The sequence below is a fragment of the Uloborus diversus genome, chromosome 6 (assembly GCF_026930045.1).
Source record: "Uloborus diversus isolate 005 chromosome 6, Udiv.v.3.1, whole genome shotgun sequence".
Taxonomy (NCBI): domain Eukaryota; kingdom Metazoa; phylum Arthropoda; class Arachnida; order Araneae; family Uloboridae; genus Uloborus; species Uloborus diversus.
In genome coordinates, this window is record NC_072736.1 from 85290535 (window position 1) to 85309220 (window position 18686).

The window sequence follows — 18686 nt, forward strand, 5'->3', positions numbered from 1 at the left end:
GTAGTTTTTTTTTTAAATTAAAAGCCCTGAAAATTCCGAATATCCCAGTCCCCTCCGAGCCTATCCTTTATATTGTTAAATAGATTGCATGACTATATGTATATTATTGAAATAATATACATATATACTTCAATAACTGTAACAGAATGCAGTTTTTACTTATCCAAGAATTACATGTTTTTCGTCCAAATTTTCATCATATGTTTTTTCAATTTTAGCTCATGAGGCTTACTTTTTTGTATAAATAAGATATGGTCATTTTTCGAAATATAATTTTTTTTTTATTAACATATCGAGCAGCAAATTGAAAAATTGATTTAAATATGACAAAAAAAGGTAAATTTCTCAGAATTATCTTCTAAGCCATTGGTTTTAAACCTTTCGTTTCCCACTCGTATTTTCAAACAATTCCAGGCCCGATATATATACTGAGACACACACATACATTTATATAAGCCTATATAAGCTTAAGTAGTTTCAGAAATCAGACCAAGATAGCTGATATAACTTTTTGCATATATTTTGTGTTCCAATTAGAAATTCAAACATCAATTTTTTGCTTTACTATGCATTTGTGTTAAATTTAAATTGTGAGACTCAAATATCAAAAATTTATGAAGTGTAAAAAATAGTAATAAAAGTTAGGGATCCTTGTTCCAAGCATAATGGATGATCAAACTTCAGGATTACATTTGTATAATTTTTTAATTTAGTTATTTAGATTCTTCTATAACTTAAACAGTATCATGAGCAAAAGTTAATTTAAAACAAAATGTGAATGCTCAGAGATGTACAAGTGCTTAATGTACAAATGCTAACGCATAATGTGCACAAAATACGGAGCTCAACGATCTGCAAGTGCTAAGTTAATTTTCAAATGTTTAAGCATAATGTAATGAATAGTAATGCAAATGGATAACTTGCATTAAAATGTTCCAAACCATACCAAAGTACTTGCAGATGAAAATTCTTAAATCGACATCAATTTACTAATAGTTTCTGCCTAGCTTCGCAGAATTTGGCACACATGATGAAATACGTTACAATTTCGTAGCACAAAGTTCCTTCAGATAAGTTTACGAGTGAGGGGAATGAAAAAATATAACAAAATTTGCAGTAAAAATAGCAGCATTTTTTAATAGTGTATACGTACAGTATATAGTACAACCAACCAATCTTTATCTAGCCATCCTCGTTGCAGCAAAGAAAACAATGATTTCACAAATGTGCTCAAATATGCTTCAAATTTGTTTACGAACCATCTGTTGTCTGGACTCGTGTATTGGCACACGAGATTCAGTATCCAGAACACTTTTGAAACTTTTTCCTTCTGACGGAGCATATTCAGAACACGTCATGGTGCACATTCACATATTAGGATCACTTTTTCTGAAACAAATTGTTCCATATTGTGCAGGTTTATTTGGAGTGGAGAAAAAAAAATAAGTGTCCTTTCCTTGGGAAATTTCTGGATCCATCCTTGGCATCAACATTCCTTTCATAGGTTGAATTCAATTTGAAAAATAAAACATATTTGATCTAGTTTGTTCTGCACGGATCATAATTCACAGAAATTAAGAACTTTTATCGTTTTCAAAAATTATCTTTGTTTGAACCCTTCAAAAGATTGAAATAATTTTGCAAGAAACAACCAGATCGATGCTTCAGTACTCCTTCAGATTCTTTAGCGAAGAAAAAAAAAGTAGAAGCAACTTAGCTAATCAGTAGAAGAAAACTTATTAATAACTGATTGTGTGCACTTCCGTATTGTGTTCTAATCAAAGAAGCAATCTTCTCCATAGGTTTAACTTATGCATGAAACCAAAAAAGTAATATTGTTTTGGCTTTTGATGTATTTATTTTGTAAGGATCCATACGGTAGAGTATATTCTTTTCAATCATTTTGCACGAATTGAAAGATGAATTATTAATTTCAGTCATCTCCTATGCTCAAATCTAGTTTTTGTGCTGTAGGTAAATCTTAGTAGCTACTAATTTTGGTGTTTTCGACTGGATATTTAACGAAAAATGTGGGTTTTAACAGTATTGCACATTTCTGAGTAAAACGCATTGATTTGTGTTTCGCTTTCTGAAAGTTATCCTTCTTTTTCTAATTTCTATCTTTAGAAGTTCAAGGATTCTAACAAGGGTTATAAGTGATCAAAATTGGTGTCAAGTACAAAATAACATCAAATAATTTCTATGATAATGCACAAGAAATATTCTGCTGTGGGCAAGTAAAAAGTAGTAATTGGAAAATTTTGCATTTTTATTTTTTTTCATCTGCTGTACATCTACTTTATTAAACAAGCTTGCTTATTTGGTTTCCAGTGAAGGGAAAAAGCACGAAAAAAAGTCTGGTTCCCAAAATTCCCTCTTTTTTGTATTGAGACCAAAACGCGTTTATTGAAATGTCCAAAAAAAAAAAAAATTTTTTTTGAAAAAAAAAAAAAATAGAACCGACTTCAAAATTGCTCTAAAAAGTGAAAAATAATTTTATTATTTAAACACCATCGATAATGCTTTTAAACGTAATTTTTGAAGTTGGCGCAAAAACAAAACATAAAATCCAGTGTAACCATGCTTCGTTCAAATTTTTTTTCAGAAAAGCATACAAAGTTACGAACGAAACATTTATATCGCTATTCAAATATGCTGTCATCAATGCATAATGTATGTGATAGTGAAGAAACTGGTCCTGGTTAAATTTATAGTTGTATTTGAGTAATGGCTGTGAATGATTTTATCTATCGTTTTTGCGCCAACTTCAAAAATTATGTTTAAGAGCATTATCGATGGTGTTTAAAGAATAAAATTATTTTTCACTTTTTAGAGCAATTTTGAAGTCGGTTCTATTTTTTTTTTTTTTCAAAATTTTTTTATTTTATTCTTTTTAGTGTAAATGTAGGTATTTCAGAAATAATAAGATGTTACCATCACGAAACTACACATTTTTTTCCTTAAAAATGCTCCATACTAAAAAAAAAACTATTGACACGCGTTAAACTTTAAGCGATTGGCACTTAAAACTTAACTTTGTTCCTCTCTGGAAATCATGCGTAGTTAATTTAATTATAACCATTTAAGTATTACGTATTTCCTAACTAAATTACATTCCACAGCATCTAAGTTGCTCATGATGCAATCCTGTATTTTCTTACTTAGCCCCGATCATCTGTTATCGGCATAGATGATAACGATAAAAATACTACAGAGTAGTTGAGTCAAACCTAATGGTAGCATTGTGAAGGCTAAGCAGGTCCTAATCACTGCATCACCTCGCTTCTAGGTTAGGTTTACCCCTACTATGGAGCAATAGCACTGAAGAAAGGAAGATTTTTGATAATTCACATAGGGTTACTATAAATCAGCAGGGTTACTAAAATAAAATTATTTACGCCAAAAAAGAGACGACAGCGCCAGATTCCCCATTATCGAAATATCCCTTGAAGAAATTTGATGCTTGCTTCAGAGAAGCCTTCATTCAAAATTATCATTACAATTACTATTAATGTTACTGTTATATGGCACCAAACTTTTATAACAATGAGTTTCATATTGTCGCGTAGATGAAGATAACGAAGACAATGTGAAAGCCAAATGAAGCGAATACTCGTTAGTCTCAACTCGAGATCTTTATTCAGAACCACGAATGAACGTTACATCTCCTTATATACAACTTGAGAAAGTACTGGAACTTTCCAGACTTGGAAAGATACAGAAATTAATAGAAGATTCGAGAAAATACGGGAAACAGTAGAAACGAAATTTTAGTAAAATTCACTTTGTCCTAGTCGGGATTTGAACCCAGGTCGCTCGTGTGGGAGGCGAGAATTCTACCACTGAGCCACCGTTATCCACGGATGAAAAGTGCGAACTTCGCTACAATATCATTTTAATCATTTAATAGGGAAATTGCATAAAATTTACTGTTTTTTGCCCATAATTTTTTTTCTAAAGAACAAATATGGTCAAACAAAATAATGGGACCTAAGTGGAGCCATCCCCTATCCATTAAAAAATAATCATCAAAATCGGTTCACTAGGTGAGACGTTATGAGTGGACAAAAAAAAAAAAAAAAAAAACAACATACATACGAATTGATAACCGCCTCCTTTTTGAAGTCGGTTAAAAAACACATTTATGTGGATACTGCCGTTTACCAGCCCACGACAGTATTTTCTTCAATCAATAAAATTTGTTACCTGACAATAAGTTAGCTAAACGTGACAGATAGTTATATTTTTATTTATTGTATGTTTATGTTAAAGAAATTGCATCGATATAAATTCAATTTCAAAAACTAAAATCATATTTATTACGAAAAAGATGAATCTTGATTTTCGGAGATAATTGTATTACAGTCGAACTCGTTTATATCGAGCGTGAAGGGACAGCAATAATTGATCGTTATGTCTGAGTGCTCAAAAAAAAAAAAAAAAGAGTTCGTAAACAAAATTCACAAATGAGGACTAATTTTTTGAGAGCATATTCATTTTCCAAAAATGTTTAGGATGTGAGAAAAACGAACTAAGGTAAGAGCAAAATAGTTTCATCAACTTCTTAGGCTACAGAATTGAGCACAAAGTCACAGCAAATCATGGCCCAGAGTAAGAAATGTTTGTGTAAAAAAAACAAGGAGATATCGCCATCGTAATTTTGGATATGTGCCTTTTTGAAAGGAAACCTGAATATCGAAAACTCTCATTTCACCAAAACTCTAATATTTTACTTTCTCATAGTCCTTTATCGAAGTACATGAACCTAAAAGTAGTGGATTAAAATTTGAGGATCTTGGACATGTGTTTCTTTGGATCTAAAAGTCTTCGTACTACAGATTCTTTCAGGATACGTCCCTTTTTATTTAAAATAAAACGTGCTGAGGACGGATTTGTTACCTTTTGATCAAAAAGCCACACTTTACCCTTAAATAAAAGAGGGTATTCCGCATTTGGCCTTCTTGAGGAGTAAGTGATTTAATAAAGGTCATCTGAAAGATTTAGAAAATGCCTTAAAATGATTTTTTCTAAAAAGTTGATCCAGTGAAACCTATTGTTACAAATTCTGTAAATAGTAATTATTGTAGTAACGTAACCTGTAAATAGTTTCCCGTAATGAATGTACATTCGGCTGAAGTATACGATCCCCTATTTTTTTTCATTGATAAAATTTGTGAATGAAATCAGATAACGGTCTACGAATTTCGAGAAGGATTTCGAATGTTGTGGAAACTTTTCGATGTTTATAAAAGCGTCCCGCGTGATAAAAAGTTAGTTTCGATTGAGAATTTGTACTGAGAGTACAAATCTCTGTTTATTGCGAGGCATTTCGCTGTGTTGTTTTCGTATTTGGAAGTAAATACGTGTGAAACCGTTGAGTTTACGGTGTTGAGTGATATTTGTTTAATTGCTGATGATTAATTTAGCAGTTGTTAACGATTTCTCCTGTGCATAGTGTAAATAAAGCTCCTGTGCTTTTATCAAGAACTGTGCCGTCCTTTCAAGACGATTGGAAGTCGCATCGGATCCGTTACAATTGGCACCCAACGTGGGGCTACTTTAGGACTTTCTTGGACTAAGTGTGACTTTGGACATTTTTTCATGAAAACTTTTTGAATTTGGACTTTATTTTTATGGTGATTACTCGTGCAATGGATGAACAATTAAAACAACTTCTTGACGCAATCAATTTTGTGAAGAGTGATATGGCGGCTAATCAAGAACAATTAAAAAATGATATGGCGGCTAGTCAAGAACAATTGAAAAATGAATTGGCGACTAACCAAGAACAGTTTAATAGTGATTTAACTGCTAAAATTACTATAAGTCAAGATGAAATAAAAAGTGAAAAAACGTCGATGAAAACCATGATGGAGAATCAACTAACCGCCATGGGAGATAAAGTTGATGCTCTGGAAGAAAAATTTGATACTGTGGAAGAGCGCATCGCCAATGTGGAAAATAAGTTGGAAGAAGAAGACAAGAAATTTACTTCATTTAAGGAAGAAATAATTAAGGACATGGAAAAGAGATTGGTGACCGTGGAAAGCAGCTCTGTACAGTTTGGCGCTCCCACATCGTTTGCTCGACCGTCCATTAAACTTGCCACATTCGATGGGAAAACTTCGTGGCAGGTTTACAAAACTCAATTCATGATAGTGGCGGAAACGAACGGATGGGACTCTTCTACCAAGGCCTGCCATCTTGCAGCATCCCTGAGAGGTGACGCAGCGGACATTCTTCAGACCCTTCCAGACAGCCAGCGCCTGGATTCCGCCGCCCTCACATCTGCGTTGGAGCTTCGCTTCGGTGAGAAGTGCCAGAAAGATTTCAGCCGACTCCAGTTGAAGTCCCGTTTCCAGAAAACCGGGGAAACCCTGCAAGAGCTAGCGGCGGACGTCGAGAGACTGTCTCATCTTCCTTTTTGCGACTGTCCTGTTCGAGACAACCTGGCACTCAACTACTACATCGACGGGGTTCGAGATCCGGAAATCCAGAAAGCTCTACGGATGGCGGATGTCAAAGACCTGAAATCTGCTGTAGTATATGCGATGAGATACGAGGCCGCCCAAGAAGCAACCCGTGTGGATCGCCATCTAATCCGGACTCAGGAAGCTGAGGAGTCTGATTCCAGGTCGTCCCACCTCGCTGAACTTTAGAGACAACTCGGTGACTTGGCAAGAGATCTAAACAGCATAACAGCCCAAAAGAAGTAAGAGCAGAAGTGCTGGAAATGCGGTAGTGAAGGGCACCTGCAAAGGAGTTGTCCGGCTCGCCAAGCTACGCGAGGGAAGGAAATCGCCACCACCAGAGCTCTGCAGATTTCCTCTTCTAGTAGCGGCAGTAATGGACTTTTCATTTACGCACATGTAAATGGGAACCCCTGCAGACTGATTGTCGACACTGGAGCCAATGTGACAATCATTAGGACAAAAGTGGCTCGTGAATTTGGATTGAAACTGTTGTGGACATCGCCACGCGTAAGTCTCCAGACTGTGACAGGTGACAAAATCGAGATTGAAGGTAAAGTGGACTTGGAAATAGTGTTTGGGAATGCCACCTACCATCATACGGCATTCGTCGCTGATATCACGGACCCCTTCATTCTCGGATTGGACTTTTTAAAGAAATATGACTTCAACCTCGACTTCAAGACTAATGAGCTGCACTCGACGAGAGAAGACATAGCCGTTTTCCCCGCAGAAAGAGATGTAAAATCCGCTCATCAAATAATAGCCCAAACAGATTTATCGATTCCCTCAAGGTCAGAATCATTAATACCTGGTTCCATTGAAGAAAGCAATAGTTTTTGATTTGGACTCATTGAATACCCTAACCTAAGCAATAACCTAAAAGGAGTGCTGGTAGCATCTACGCTTGTGGACCTTTCTAAGGATGTAATTCCTGTGAGAGTCGCCAACGTGAGTGAAAGGCCAAGGAATATCCGGAAAGGTGAAGTGTTAGCAACTTGTACTCCAGTAAACTGCATCATTAGAAGAATCAATTCCTCCGATATTGTGTCTTCTGAGTCCTTCACATCGAAGTTAATTGGGAGTGCACCCTTATCGAAAGATCAAAGAACTGCTGCGGAACAATTGGTGGAGGACTTCAAGCATCTGTTTTCATCTACATCGGAGGATGTTGGCCGTACGAATTTAAGGCAGCATAGGATTTACACTGGAGAACACCCCCCTATTAAACAGCATCCAAGACGACTACCATTCGCTAAGAAGGAAGAGGTTGAGACCCTACTGAAAGAGATGAAGGAGAATGATGTAATCGAACCTTCATCCAGTCCTTGGGCCTCTCCCATCGTCTTGGTCCTAAAGAAAGATGGCTCCACCAGATTTTGTGTCGATTACCGACGGCTGAATGAAATCACCAAGAAAGACAGTTACCCTCTTCCACGAATAGACGACACCTTGAACACTCTTTCCGGACACAAGTGGTTTTCTACCCTGGATTTGAAGAGCGGCTACTGGCAGGTTGAGATACACCCTGATGACCGAGAGAAGACAGCGTTTACAACTGGACAAGGCTTATGGCAGTTTAAAGTGATGACCTTCGGCCTCTGCAATGCACCAGCTACGTTCGAGCGTCTTATGGAGACAGTGTTAAGAGGACTTTCCTACGAATCCTGTCTGGTCTACCTAAACGATATCATCATCGTGGGACGCAGTTTTGAAGAACATCTGGCAAATCTTAGGAAGGTGCTGCAAAAGCTTAAGGAAGCCAATCTAAAGTTAAGCCCGTCCAAATGTAATTTGTTTCGCCGGGAAGTGAACTACCTTGGTCACATCATCTCTTCTAAGGGTGTGGAAACCGATCAGGAGAAGGTATCTGCGGTCAAGAGTTGGAGTCGTCCCGAAAACATCCATCAGCTGCGAAGTTTCCTGGGGCTCTGCACGTACTACAGGAAGTTTGTGAAGGGTTTTTCCAACATTGCACGACCTTTGCATAAGCTGACGGAGAGCAAGCAAAAGTTTGAATGGTCCAAAGAATGCAAAGATGCATTTCTACGACTGAAGGAGGCTTTAACATCAACGCCTATCCTCAGCCTGAAAAATCCTTCATCCTGGATACTGATGCGAGCAACGAGGGCATTGGAGCTGTTTTATCCCAAGAAATTGACGGCAATGAACATGTCATCGCTTACTGGAGCAAATGCTTATCAAAGTCGAAGCGAAATTTCTGCGTCACCAGAAAGGAGTTACTGGCCATAGTGAAAGCTGTAGAACACTTCTATCATTACCTCTACGGCCGAAAGTTTCTGCTTCGGACAGATCATGCCTCGTTAACTTGGCTGTTAAACTTCAAAAATCCGGAAGGCCAGATAACCAGGTGGATACAGCGACTCCAGGAATATGACATGGAGATCAAGCACCGAAAAGGGTTGTCTCACGGTAATGCAGACGCTTTATCAAGGAGACCCTGTCCTGAGAACTGAAATTATTGTTCCCGAATCAAGAAACAGCATGGAACGACTAGCCCTACTGCCTATCAGGTGACAGTGACTTCAACATCACCAGAACCTGATCCATGGAGTGACGACCAAGTTCGAAAAGATCAACTTGTAGTCCCAGACATAAAACCAATTTTGGAGTTCATTTAAAGTGACAGTCGGCGCCCTAGCTGGCAGGACGTTTCCATCTTTAGTCCTGCAACAAAAAGATACTGGGCTTTATGGAACTCACTCCATTTACGGAACGGCGTACTGTACCGAAAATGGGAATCTGGATGACGGGGATCAAAACATCTAGGTGGCAGTTACTACTTCCCCGATCAAGGCTTTCAGATGTTCTGAAAGAAATACATAGTAGTGCGACTGGAGGACATTTTGGTGTATAGAATCCTCAATAAAGTTCGGGAGCGCTTCTTCTGGAGCATGGCGAAGGATGACGTGGATAAGTGGTGCCATTCTTGTGACGCCTGTGCTGCTCGTAAAGGACCGAAGAAAAGAACCAGAGGGAAGCTACATCTGTACAACGTTGGAGCTCCTTTCGAACGAATTGGGATCGACATCCTTGGTCCTCTAGCAAGAACTGCTGATGGGAACAAATACACATTCTTATTTCCATCGACTCCTTCACCAAATGGCCGGAAGCATATCCCATTCCAGATCAAGAAGCTACCACCGTAGCAGAGACTCTAGTCCAACATTGGATCTCAAGATATGGAACACCTTTGCAGATCCATTCCGATCAAGGGAGGAATTTCACCTCTGCTGTGTTTAAGGGCCCATGTCAAATTTTCGAAATTGAGAAAAGTAGGACAACACCACTACACCCACAATGGGACGACATGGTGGAGAGATTTAACCTCACAATCCTGAATAATCTCTCGCTTATGAGATCCAGAAATCAACAGGATTGGGACAAGAAGCTACCTTTTTTCCTGCTGGCCTACCGCAGTGCTGTCCACGAGACTACTGGATATGCCGCATCTCAGATGCTCTTCGGACGAGAGCTTCGGCTACCTTGTGATCTCGTCTTCGGTCGTCCTCCGGATGCGCCTTCATCGCTTGAGGAGTACATCCCGGATCTCCAGGCCCGGTTGGAAGACGTTCATAACTTCGCACGACAGCGAATCAACATCGCGGCGGAGAAGATGAAGACCCGATACGACACAAGGTCTACTGGACACGAATTCAACGAAGGCGACAAGGTTTGGTTATGGAATCCCATCCGACGGAAAGGTCTGTCACCCAAATTACAGTCGCATTGGGATGGACCCTACAAAGTCCTTAACCGACTGAATGACGTCGTAGTGAGGATCCAAAAATCACCTAGTGCAAAACCTAGGGTTGTACATTATGATCGGTTAGCCCCATACTATGGCCATAGTTCATGAGTATTACGTAAACAACCATGGTTGATAACATAAAAGTTGTAGATATTTTTTTTGTTTTTAATGTTTAGTAATATTTCTTGTTATTATTGTGTGTTCTGTGTATTATTGGTTATTATTTAAATGAACTTGCAAGCAAAGTTTGGCACCCTTTCTGGGGGTTGTACTGCCCGGGACGTGCAGTCCTTAGGAAGGGGGCAATGTTACAAATTCTGTAAATAGTAATTATTGTAGTAACGTAACCTGTAAATAGTTTCCCGTAATGAATGTACATTCGGCTGAAGTATACGAACCCCTATTTTTTTTCATTGATAAAATTTGTGAATGAAATCAGATAACGGTCTATGAATTTCGAGAAGGATTTCGAATGTTGTGGAAACTTTTCGATGTTTGTAAAAGCGTCCCGCGTGATAAAAAGTTAGTTTCGATTGAGAATTTGTACTGAGAGTACAAATCTCTGTTTATTGCGAGGCATTTCGCTATGTTGTTTTCGTATTTGGAAGTAAATACGTGTGTAACCGTTGAATTTACGGTGTTGAGTGATATTTGTTTAATTGCTGATGATTAATTTAGCAGTTGTTAACGATTTCTCCTGTACATAGAATAAATAAAGCTCCTGTGTTTTTATCAAGAACTGTGTCGTCCTTTCAAGAAAGTTGGAAGTCGCACCGGATCCGTTACACTATGTAAGTTGACTACTTGCGGTGCACTACTTTAGTGGTCAACTTAAACAGGTGGTCAACTTGCAACTGTGATTTATAGGACAAGGGCTAATTCCGTGGCTGAAAAAAGCTGCCAACTTAGGCAGTGGTTAACTTCACAGCTTTTACTATATGCTTTCTTTTGATAAATTACTCCTCAAATAATAACTTTGTTTCTTTATTCCGCTTAGTTAATTGTTAAAAGTTAGTTTATTTGACTTAAACTGCCTTAGTATGTCCTTCTTTTGTCATTACTTTTCAGAGACTAATCGTGGCTCTAACAACAAATTCAATTGCACCTCTGATCTAACTTCGGAAATATATTTGCTGCCCGCTCAAAAGACATTTAGTATTCTGTACACGATTCAGCTAAAAATTCTTCACATTCTTCATTATCATCGTCGCTTTCATATTTTGTTCAACTGATTCAACTAGAACTTCAGCTATAACATCCATGGGAGTAGGGAAACGGGCATTTAACATTGAACTGTTTTCTACTCCATAAAGTAATAGAAAGTCCATCATCACTCGTTCTTAAGATTTATGGCTTTTGGCTCAGTTTCAGTTGACTTCAGTATGCTAACGGAATGTTTTTAAGAAAGGATGAACTGAACTAGAAAGGTTTAAGTCAACAGAAATTTTATAAGTCACAAAAATATTGCTCTCGATATCCGGGGTTTTCTCGTACAGGGCAAGTTATACTTCCCTAAACTTAACATTATATTAAACAAGCATTTCCGATTTCCTCGTTAAATACGAACGCTCGTTAAATCAGGGGTAGTTGTAAGCGAGTTCGACTGCATTACACTTTAATTAGTATTACAACTTCCAAAGGTACACTGTTAAAAGTTTAGGGAAATTCTATTGTAAATATTACTGTAAAATATAGCGATATGTAGACTCAAAGTGGGGTTTAGCTGTGCACCTCTTCTTTTGGTTGCATTTGGATGTTCCAAGAGCGGTCTTTTACACCTCTTTGGAGAAAATGAGTGTTAATTTCAATGCAAAATCAAGTGGTGCTATAATTTGGCGAACGCTTTCATCGAAGCATTTCCGATATGGTGGAATTGCAAGTAAGATTTAAATAATGGCGGTTAATAGTGTAGACTATAAGGCAAGAGCTTTTCAGGGTGGAAAACCTCTTGCAAAGAGCACTCCTCTCAAAAACTGCCTAGAAAGAGTCTAAATGTGTTCATTTAGAATGAGTAGGCGAATGTGTTTTGTTTGGTCAGTTTTAAGTAAGAGAATAGACTACATCAAGCTCTTTTCTCAGAAATGTAAAGATAAAGAAGGAAAAAAAGGCTTAGTGTATTCTAAAACTATTGCTAAAAATAAACGAAAAGAGAAACAAAATAAATAGTTAACTGACTATAAATGGTAAAAACAAAAAGTCAGAATCTTTCAACAATGAATAAACTCTTAGTTCTTTACTATGTAGATGTGATTTCTTCTTATATTTATTAGAATATTTCGCAAATTTTCAGTTCAAAAATTATATTCCTTTGCTTTAAGATGGAGTTTATTTTACTATCAAAGTATACAAGAGGATATTTTGCATGTAGGCGGAGGCTACGTTCTGTTGCCTTTTTAACGGTACGATTTTTTACAATCATTTAGATAAAACTTTATATCTGTTGTTTCATTGATTTCGCAAAATGAAAATAATTCTTCAGCTAGAAGAAGTAGAGGTAACTGAATTTCTCTAGAGATGCCAATAAAAATTAAAGTTGACCTTAAATCTTGTTTCATAGCAGTATTAGTCCAACATTATTGCCAGTTTGCAAAACATTTTTTTGTCATTTGATTAAAAAATAAATAAAGAAAGAAAGAAAGAAAAAAAATAATGAATTACTTTATACTTAAGCGGAGGGAATTTATATTGTTTTATGAGATAAACATATTTCCTAAGATATCTGATTTGAACACGTAAATATTTAAACGTCATTTTTATCCGAAATTTTCTTTTGCAACAAAATAAGGGCTTATTTATTTAGTGAGTCAATAGATAAAAAGAACCAATAGATTTGTGGTTTTCAATTTTTACTTTATTTTTAGCTTAATTTAGAAGCTCTTTTTGCAAATGCAGCATTTTACTTTTTATTTTAAAATTCCTTTTTCAAAAAATGGATATAAATGTAAAAGAGTCTGCATACACGAGTTTTTAATTATTTGTTTTCTTAACTGATTAGTTTGATGCAATGTAGTAAAAATATAAAGGTAAATAGTTTTCTTTTATAAAATAGGCGATCTTTTATTTTTGCAGTATCTGAAAGGTAACAAACCAAAACTCGGGCTGGCGATTCATCCGCTCTTCACAGTTGAAATGAAATTGTGGACAGAGTTGGCAAAGTAGAAGGTGTCCCATTTGCTGAAATTTTTTATTCGTAAAACATAAATACGTATTTAATTAAAAGCGAATTTAATGTTAATTGAATAAAATGATAAAGTTAACATAAATTTAAATAAAGTTTTTCAATGGCAGTTTAGTAACATTTAAATCAAGTCTTTGCATTCTTCAAATATCGTGAAAAAATGAATTTTGAGTTTTCCTCGAAGTGTTATGAATAAAAAAAACTGGATTGTAGTTGAATGGTAATAGCTTTTACCCCAAGAAATGTGTTAGGTAATAATCCATAGTTTAATCATTAAAGGCTTAATATTTCCTTTTCAGCATTTTATTGCTCATAATAATATATGTATCTCAAAGCCAGACTGACGCAAGTCCAAAAATTGCAATTTTCCGTTTATTAGTGCATTGTATGTAGAATTCTATTTCACATCGAGCCGTATGAACTTAATCTAAAAAAAATATATATCCTTTGTTATAGTGTTTAGCAGTAAATCGCCGCCCCTATGCCATGGCTAAAGCAAAACAATATGCAGTACACCAGACAACCCGGTTATCACATCCTGAGACTGCAGTTTCGTTCTGATTAGAACTCCTCAGACAGGAATAGTGAATAACCAAACTGGAGGCAGATGCTATCTGGTGAGACAAATTCACTTTATCTACCTGTCTGTTGGCACTCTCAGCATCAATTAGATGCCATCTGCCTCCGACTCGGTTATTCACTATTCCTGACTGAGGAATTCTAATAAGAACGAAACTGCAGTCTCAGACTGTGATAACCAGGTTGTCTGGTATCTGCATTTAGGTCCTTTGAAATAATTTACCAGTGTTAAAAGAGCGTGAGGCCTGTCCTTTGTATGCACCAATCAATCGTTTTTTCACTCCCGCGTTATTGCAAAGTTAGTATTGTTGATAAATTTAGAAAATTAATTTTGTGGCTGAACCTAAACAAGCGTCAATTTTGATGGTTTAAAACTTTTCAAATGATGCAGGCTTTCTATGATGTATTTCATTTAAGTCTAGTCATCAGTTTAAAAGCGTACTCCACTTTATTTAAGTTCAGCCTTGAAATTAGTTTGTCAACTTTTATTTACAAATAAAAGTTATAATTAATAGTATTTTTCGTTATTTTTAGCAACAATTAAAAAGCGGATTTCGAGTATTGTTTAGTATTCTTGCTGTTTATAATCTTTTTTTTTTAAATTTACGTAAACAATTTTGTAGTAAATATATAGTCAGGATCAGAAAGAACAAGAGTGTGGAATGACAGAAAACATGCGAGTGAAGTGACAATTCAGAATTTAAAAAAAAGAAAAGATAAAAATTTTAGTGCTATCGTGTGTCTTTATGACGCAATCTTTTTTATGGTCAGTAATGATGAGACTAAAATTTAAGAAAAATTTTTGTATTTGATAACTTGATTTCACTATCACAGGAGAACTACTTTGTGAATTTAAATGGCTAGTGTTCACATCTTGCAAAGTATATTTGTATTGGTTGATTTTTTATCTTAAGTTGGATAGTATTGTTCGTAAGCTAAAAGAAATAGCAGGGCAATAATATAGCTTAATATGACTTAGTAAAAATACAAACTTAAGAAAAAAAATACGGATCGGAAAAGAACCGTGTTATTTTTTTGAAACCGTATTTTATGTTCCAACATTCTTCATTAAAGTTTAAACCATTTTAGAAAACTAAAAATGGTTGTAATTTTTTGAGTTTATATGCTTCCAAAATTTATTGAATTAAAGTTTGCAGATATCAGAAGGTGTACCATGACATTTTAATGTTATTTCTTCAACAAATATTTTATCAACATTTTTTTTCTTTCTTTCTGACGTATATTTTTTTTCTACAGAAAGATATTTTTATGGAAATAACAAAAGTTTCCTTTTGTCAAAAACAATTTATATTTACGCTAAAACCCAAATGAATTTTTAGAAATTGCGATGTTTTCTGTTAAGCATTTTCTTTTTTTTTTTTTTTGTTTCTTTTTTTAGACTATAAATATAATTGTGGTAAATTTCTTAACCCCTTTCCTCGTTTTGAAACTGAGTAATTTTTTGGGGAAAAAAATGTTTTTTCCTCACTCTTAAATCTTTATGCTAAATATTGCAATTCTTTTGAAGAAAATTTCTTTGCCTAATTATTCCTAGTTAAAAAAAAAAAAAAACATTACAAAATAGAGACATTATCACGTTCAAACTATTTTGTTTTTAATAGTAGAAAATTTTTTTAACTCGGCATTTTCCTTTTCTTGCAAGTTTTTTGTTATTATAAGTTTATTTACTGTGAAAATAAGGTGCAAAAAATGAATAAGTTGCGCTTAGGTTCTGTACACATTTTTTCTTTAAATTTTAAAAATAAAAGAAAAAAGTTAGATATATTTTCGGTGAAAACATGTTGTTAGAAACACATTTAATATTATTTAATTATTTCAGCTGAAATTATCATTTAGCGCCGTACTTTACACACTTGTTCTCCTTAAGTTAAAACCCTGTTTATCAAGCAGTCTTAGTTTTAAAGTTTGGAGTGCTTGATTATAAGCCTCTAAAAATACTAAGTTTTTATTATCTTGAAGAACATAATTAAAAAGTTAACAAGTTTCAATTTAATTATAGCCTGCGGTAGAGTTTTTTCATCAGTTTTTCATTTTTTTTATATTTTCTTGTTTTTCATGAAATGTTGCGTTTGTCATTTTAATTAAAGAATATTTTCTTAAGCTGTAGAATGAATTTTAATGAAATGAATTGATTAAGCAATTAAGCCAAATCCATTAATCACAGCAAGCTTTTGTTAACTTTTAGAAATATGTATGTATAAAAAAGGGGACTAATTTAAAAATTCTATACTCATGGGGGAAAAAATTTAAAAATAAGATTTATTATTTATGGATTAAAAATGTACTTTGATTTTTTTTTTTTTTGGTGAACTATTAGTAAATTAATAATATAATTTAAATATCATTATTTTGTTACATTGTTTTAAACAAATACACAGTAATGAAACATGTATCCGAAAAAAAAAAATATGTGTGAAAGTGAAAACTCATGCATGAACTTCGGTTTACACAAAGTAGGGTTTTCAGCTTTAAGGGGGTCCGGGACACATTTTGAAAATTTTTTTTATTATATACTTTAGAGTTTTGAAATTTTTTTAACTGATTCATCATTTATTTAATAAGAAAAATCATAACATAAATATGAAAAAAAATTATTTTTTTATTTAAATGTAATTAGTTTTTTTCAAAAAAAAATGGGGTTGCTTTAAATTGCTATAACTCAAAATATTGTTGGTCAATTTTCAATTTTTTTTCAAAAAAGTATGCACAAATATCTAAGCTTTAATTTTTATTCTGCGATTTTAAAAATATTGATTCAATAAAAAATAAAAAATATTTGAAGAAAAATTTCGAAAAATTCGAAGATACTTTTTTTTAAAAAAATCATAGTTTTTGAAGTAAACGTTTTTTTTAAATTCGCCGAATAAAAATTAAAGTAAATTGCTTGAAAAAGATATGCTCCAAGTTTCATTACTTTATCTCTATCGGTTCCTGACTCATAAGAGTTTGAATGCAAGAAATCGGGAAAAATTGCATCATGGAGAAAAACGAGTTTAAAGTTTTAAAGTTATGTACACATTCGTTAGATGCATGCAACAAAAATAACTATAACTTTCGTTCTATTTAAGGTAGAAACAAGATTCAAATGTCCTCTTAAGCAGAAAAAACGGAGCAATTTTTCAAATTATAAAAAAAAATTGCAAAATTTGAGGATTTTTGTGTTCTGGACCCCCTTAAATAATATTATATGTGCTGTTCAAAAAAAATTTTTTTCACAAATTTTACGAACTTGAGTGAATCAAGAAAGTTTTTGCAAAAGTTCGCTTTGTAAATTCTAAAAAAAAGTGTATTTTGTAAGAGAATATGCTGTTTAATACCACATTACTAAAATTTAAGGTAACTTCTTGTAGTCAAATTTTCGAAATGTTGTTGAGATGTCAAACAGAAAAATGTTCTGTCAATCAGTTCACAATCATAACACTTTTAACAAGATAGTCTGAACTTTTTTATGCTGCAAACTCGGGTATTTTTTTAAAACTGAAACTTAAATCATCCCCTTTACGATGACTTGAGTATATTTTCTCTTCAATCAATGATAAATACTTTATGCTATAAAAATGTATGTACATACATTGTTACAAGTGCGTTTCAAGTTTCCTTAGTAAAAACCGAATCGAAGCACCAGAATTAAAATTGATGTAATATTTGCAGCAAGATGTATTGCTAAATTTTGTGGGTCGTTTCTTAATCACAAAACTTCCACATTATAGCATTATTATTATTACTGGTGTATTGAATAACAGAAATATTATTACTTCATTCTGTTTTCTAAAATTGGCATTTCTTTTCTTTTCAGAAAAGCAAGGTATATTCTGTAAAAGTTCTCGATTCACATCGAATACCCTCCCTATAAATGGATAATAATGGAAATAACATGTTTTTTCGAAATGGACTACATACGAAATTTTATTTTGGAAGAACAGTCGATGTTGCTTTTCAAAAATCGTAAACTTTGCCAAAAATTGAACTTTTACCCAAAAGACGGTAAATCTACAGTGGTAAGTAATATATTTTAAGAATGTATTTAAACTCAATTTTGAAAATATATACGATATCGATCATAAATATATTCCGAAGTACTATGTTTGTAAACAATCAGTTATACTAGAAACATAGCTTTGTTTAATTTTTTAAACACTTGCAATTGAAAAAAAAAATGCCACAACGGATTTATTACAGGTTGCAAATAGGTTATAATAGCATGAATGCTATCGGTAAAACAATTTTCAAGCATATGATTATTTTAGAGTGGGAAAGAACTTGTTAGTTTTAAAATAAGATGTTTTTCAGTTTCACACACATGTATAATTTTATATGAACTTATTATAATAAATTAAATATTAAACTTATTTTGAATAATGTTTACAAATGCGAAAGAAGTAGTTTAATAGCAAATAGCAGTAGTTATAATGCAAATTCCTCTAATACTGCTCTGTAATACTTTTTTTGAAAGAATTCTTATTTAGTTACTTGAAAGTGCATATTAGTTGAAAAAAAAAGTGATTTGTTCAGTTTACACATTATGTATCATGCATCTAACCTGTCTGATTAGAAAAAAGATTCTTTCCAAAAAACGAAATTACAAGCGGCTTAAATGTGGAAAAAAGCAAAAAAAAAAAAAAAAAAAACACCTGTCAAATAAGTTCCTGATTCAATTGGAACCGCA

The 18686-nt window shown here is 34.1% G+C and overlaps 1 long non-coding RNA gene across 2 annotated transcripts in view; it reads left to right on the forward strand.

Annotated features, from left to right (window-relative positions):
* LOC129225128 (uncharacterized) overlaps positions 1-18686 on the forward strand; it is a 701259-nt gene that overhangs the window by 211904 nt on the left and 470669 nt on the right. Inside the window, exon 1 of one of the 2 annotated variants that reach the window (XR_008580718.1) lies at positions 17823-18018. The exons of the other annotated variant lie outside the window; for it this stretch is intronic. This is a non-coding gene — a long non-coding RNA (uncharacterized LOC129225128). Of the gene's footprint in view, positions 1-17822; positions 18019-18686 lie in introns of those variants that run through there. 2 annotated transcript variants of the gene reach the window in all.